Raw genomic sequence first — 6,000 nt, 5'->3', positions numbered from 1 at the left:
CTTTGGAACTTATCAGTGATCCTTGATATTGATAATCTTAAAACCTTGACAGATATTTGTCTATCGTCCCATAACTCCCATGTATACCCTTGTCATCATCATCAACACTTGCGACGAAGTCTTCATCCATAGTGCTCCACCAAGTCTTATGAAAAAGATAATTTTTTGTATTAAAAATAATAATAATAGCCATGACAAAGATATTGAACTGTATGTGAATGGCGATGTCCAATCTTTCATGGACATAAAGAAAATTAGGAAAATTGGTGTGAGAATCCGACCAGTTTTCCAAACATAGGAAAATTGGTGCGAGAATCGGACCTCTTTTTCAAACTCCAATTAAAGCACCAACTAGAGATGAATTTGACAAGATTCTCGTGACATGTGTGACCAAGTCTTCATCTGACTTTAGAATGCCGTGCACCATGGTGTAGAAATAGCCAACTAGGCATGACTAGAACTCACTAGTGATGACATTGACTACATTGTCAATTTGTCATGGAATGTCATAAGCATGAAGTTTAGTCATGTCTTGATTTTGTGCATTGAAACTTCCCGGTGGTGCCAATTTGTATGCTCCTAACATGAATCAAGTTATTTCTATCGAAATTGTGAGTCACTTGGCACTTTGTTGAAGTTGTTGCTACGAAAGTGTGAAGTAATGGAGAGAAATATTGCAATGAGTATTATTTGCACAAGCCGCACAACTCGAGTCTAGCTCTATCACTGCGGCATGGAGGTGAAAGAAAAGATAAACGTAATAAACATAAAAGAAGTTTAGAGAATAAGAAGAGAGACAAAAGAATTTTAAGTGTTTTAGTATATGATACACGTCGTTTGTATTGTAAAATGACTTAATTATTTTCACCCAAGAGTTTTTGCCTACCAAAGTCAGCAACATGTCCAACCATGTCTTCATAGAATTTTGTGCAGCATGGTCTTGGCTCTAGAATGCCGTGCACGATGGTCTAGTGATATTCGAGCTAATTCTTAAAAAATTTGGTAGGTAGAGGGTTTTAGGGTCAAATTTTGAAATAAAAAGCTTTTGAAATTATTTTCATGCCATTGGTATGGCCTTTATGGGACTGAATTCCTGCGGTCTCCTCATCCGTTTAAGCCCTTTTTGTCATTGGTTTCTAGCGAGTAAATACTGTTATGACCACATCTAAATATATCATACTTTTACTTATTTAATTGCAAGAAGATAGTAATTTAAAGTTTTGTATTTCATTTACTTAAATTCATATCATTTACAAGTTTTTTTGAGATCCAAATGAAAATGGCATAACTAGACCATGCTCCTTGAATTATTTCAATATTTAAAACTTCATATTTATTCCATCTCTTGATAATAACAATGAGCACATTTCGTGTTGCTTACTTCAATAATTACCACTCCATTAAGCTTCATCACATTTGACGCGAAAGTACATGATCACTACAAAAAAAAAAATGTTCATTCCTTGCATTTTTTAAATGCCTTGAATGTATGAATAAATGCAAGGAAACTTTACGAATTTGGATCTTCTCCATTTGTAATGGAGAGGATCCTATTCCTATACACCTGGCATTTGATTAGTGGCAATTTTAATTGCCACTAATGTAGTGTTTGCCACGTGTGTTTTGCACTCCCTGGGAGTTTGAACTTGGTGTATGGCTATGCACCAAGAAGCCATTAATTTTATTTAATTAAAATTAATTTGTATTAATCCTATAGAACCAGAATCTTTAAAACCTATAAAATCGGTTTCAAAAGTACCAAAATTCTGATAAATAAAAAATTATACATCATACAAAAATCCTGATTTATGGTTCTGATTATGGTTGTTGTTGACTATAAACAACAATACACCAAAAACTCTTCACAAGGTTAATTTATTTCTAAAGAAATAGAAATACAATTTAACTTTTTCCCGGAAGATGAATTCTCAAGAAGCACTTTTTATGTGAAAAATTGCTATCAATTAAAGATTTCCCTGTACATGAATTCTCAATAAGCAACTTTGTATGTGAAAACTCTTCCCATCATGTGAACTTTACCGGGCAAATAATTGGGAGTAATGCTACACATCATCCCCTTGTCCTCCTTTTGTCACCCCAAAATTGATGTGGCTCTTAAAATCACCATTAGATCAAAATCCAATGGTAATCTATCATAAATCCAATGGTAATTTTAAGAGCCACATCAATTTTGGGGTGACAAAAGGAGGACAAAGGGATGATGTATAGCATTACTCAATAATTGGGCTTGTCACTTGCCTTTAGATCCTAATACCAAAAACAAGAAGTACAAAAATTTGGAGTACCAAGTGATCATGACACAACTAACTGTTGTACTCATCACATTGAAGCTTTAAAATCTGCAGCTTTATCCTGATTATTGAATGCGATTCACATGAGCAAAAGGCTCAGGAAAGTAGCAACTTTCGGGACTACAAAAACATTTCAGATTCTCAGTGTTCCATCCCCAGCTGCGGATGCTACGATGCAACCATCCAGGCTCTGAAATAAGTATAGGATGAAAACTATTAGGCTATGAACAATGACAAAAATTATGGCCAGGAGAAATAGTAAGATTAAAACTCTTTCAATCAGACAAGTGCAAAAAGGCAGCAAGCAGCTTGTCCTTGTACATCCTGTTGGACTTACATAACCAATTATCTGTTTTTGCCTTCTCTCTAGTACTGCTTAGACAACTTTTGTCTGAACACTTCTAGTTTCTAGTATTATTTTTATGTATAAGAAACTTAACTAAAGGAACCAGCAAGAGGAGACCACCAAAGGCACACAATTGAGCATTTTCATATCTATGTTGTGTGTATGTAGGGCTCCTATGAGCTCCTGCGTGAGCTTTCTAGCTCCTAAACATAAATTTTATCATTGAACCACTAATCAATAATATGAAGTTTGAGTTATACAAAACCTGTGTGTTCAAATATAAATACATGAATACCACATAATTGCAGAAAGGGTCATCCATAGTTTCCTAATTACATGAACTTCTCCAATAGAGAACTACCCTTTCAGAAACTGACTTATGCCTTACTACACTAGATGGAGAGCTAGTTTAGAGTACAGAAGAAATTCAAAAAATGCCATCGGGCTTGCATGATTTTTTATGGCTCATCACATTCTGTTAGTACATAAAAAATGAAGTACAACGATGTCCTTCATAGAAAATTCCTAGAACTGCTTTTATCTTCAAACAATCTCTAGAAAATTCAAAATCTAGAATTCCTGGTACTGCTTTGCATAACACGTGGCTGTACTGGCTTTGCATAGTATAGTTGCATCACAAAATTTCGCATTGGGCAGACAAAGAGCCAAGATTTCTCAGATCTGCCTCTTCATCTGTGAGTATAGCCTTTTAAAAATTCTGATATGGTCCACAGTTCAATGTTAGAATTTTGTGGGATTTAAAATTTATTTCTTCAAACAACAATCACTTGTTTATTTGAGGATGAGGTCATCATTTAAAGATGCATATTTACAGTGCTCTAGGTCTAATATACATTTCTGGAAAAGTAAAAAGTCAGCCAACATGACGAACTAAAAGGAGACTATTATACCCGGTTCACTATATAACCCATGTTTCATGATACCCAAAGATATAAGGGCCAGGCTTTTAAGATCATTCACTTAAATCTGGAAATTTTCACTATGAAATCACCAGGTTAAAACCAATAATCTTGTTACTCCTCATGGGTCAGAATCATTAAGAGTATGATGCATTGTACGGGAATCAAACTCCTATACACATACCCACCTCCAATCTCATGTAAAATAGACCACAACGACCCTAAGCTCAGTTGAAAAAGTTGGATTTCAATAGTAATCTGCAATTAGTTACATAAAAAAAGCATACCTATAGTTCAAATGTTTGACAAAATTATACCTCATACATGCAAAATCTGTTAGCTTTTGTACATCTTTAAGAAGATCAGGTCAGTTACAATGACTAGATTATATTAAAATCACTCAAATCCCTATCCATTTGAGCAAGTAGCAAGAGGATGTCTGGTGTACATGACAGAATAAAAGGAGAGAGTAAAAAATCAGTTTGGTTACCCTTTTCCAGGGAAATTATAAATATGGACAAAAATTATTTAAGACATCAGACAGAGAAGTCCCATATTCTGCATCCCTATGTTCTACTGATATGTATGTTTTCCGACGCGCATGCGCAGAGAGAGAGAGATTAACAGCTAGTATAAGAAAACATTTTACATCTAAACAAATTTTGGACATTTCATGAGCAAACCAGGATGGCACAAAAGGAAAAAATGAAACATGGTAGATAGTTTATTAGAGTATCAATTCAATATAGTTCTTATAGATGCCAAAATATACAAAACATGGCGCAAGAGATATGTAGTTTTACGTGCAATATAAAATAAGAGTAGAAATTGTCTCAAAAATTGTCAAACAAAACCAAATAATCGAGGAAGACATGACTAGTTTTTGAGTTGAGAAAAAAAAAAAAAAAAAATTTCTAGGCACAGGCCACACCTTTGATAAAGAACTGGATGGTGAGGCATACATCTAGAAACCGCCACTTAACTTTGCACTGCCTCAAGGTGTACAAGCACCTCACTCTGAGGTTATCTCAAAGTAAACTTCAGAAAAAGCATCTATTATAACCTATATGACCTCAGGAAAATTTCAGAGCAACAACAAACCTTATCATTCCTTTTTAGATAGTTACTGGTTTGAGGTGAATTTTGAAAGTATTAATGCAAAAGGATTGTTCAAACATCTATTATAACAAATGGCAAGAATTATGATTACCAGAATAACAGAAATGCTAGAATCAAGTGATTAGATTGAGTAAAACGTAAAGGATAAAATGAGGAGCATTATCTCTTAAACTGATATCAAACTACTAAACTGCAGTACAGCTAATAATAATACCTATGCACTGCTGCAATACCACTACTACTATTGCACATTCCATTGGGAAAATGCCATACAACTGCTGCAATACCATCTGGTACTGGTTCCTTGATTCAAACAGAGAACCAGTACCAAATGGAACACTTTAAATTGGAGAAAATTCGACTCACTAGTAACTAAGTTACAGACTTACAACTAGAAAAATTACCACAATGTTTGGTTCAATTGAGAAAATGATGAAAGAAGGAAATTCCTCTAAAAAATGATTCCAATTAGCAAACTATAGATGCACACTAGATGCATCAGTAAGACAGAATTTGAGCTCCTATGAGGCTGACAGCCAAGATTCTATTAGGTGTGTTAAGAATGATCCAATTCGGTGTGAAATCTATTGCAAGATAAGAAGTGAAAGAGTTGGGTTTCAGATACAATGATTCTGACATCTAGGACATATTTCATGATTTACTGTGTGATTCCCTCAAGCACCGAAGAAATCTGCACTGTTACATTTTCTGTCTGCTGTTCTAGTCAAATGGCCTTTCTGTTCAACTCTTTGTGCAGTATCGAAGTGAATGACTTACACAGAGCAATCCAAAAGAAAAGGGAAAAGACCAAAATCGACTTAAACAGAAAAAGAAAAGCCATACACACACAAACACACAAATGTTAATAAATTACACAATTTCAATGGGAAAGCTCTTAGCCTTTCGTGTGTTAAACAGAATGCCCAAGATAGAACACAAACAAACAAACCCCAAATAACAAAAGCCCAAATTTTCCAACAAATATTGAACCTTTAATGAACCCAACCCAAACGAAAATTGAGGGTTTTTCACATATGAGCCTCCAACAATTATTTTAAATAATCGAAATCCACCACATTCACTCAACAAATTCAAACCATAAATTGAAATCGACCACATTCACTAAAAGAAAAAAAACATGAATCAATGGACCAGGAATAGTGAAAATATGAAAACACACCGAATGATTAGAGGGAGGCGAGCTGGTGGGCTGAGCGGGCAGTCGGCGTCGATCAACGGCGGTGGAGTGGCGTTTTCCCGGAGATGTTTTGTGAGAGAGAGCGATAGAGCAACAAAACTTGGA

The sequence above is a fragment of the Alnus glutinosa genome, chromosome 5, assembly GCF_958979055.1.
Source record: "Alnus glutinosa chromosome 5, dhAlnGlut1.1, whole genome shotgun sequence".
NCBI classification, from domain to species: Eukaryota; Viridiplantae; Streptophyta; class Magnoliopsida; order Fagales; family Betulaceae; genus Alnus; species Alnus glutinosa.
The sequence above is the reverse complement of the archived record's forward strand: the minus strand, read 5'-3'. Positions refer to the sequence as shown.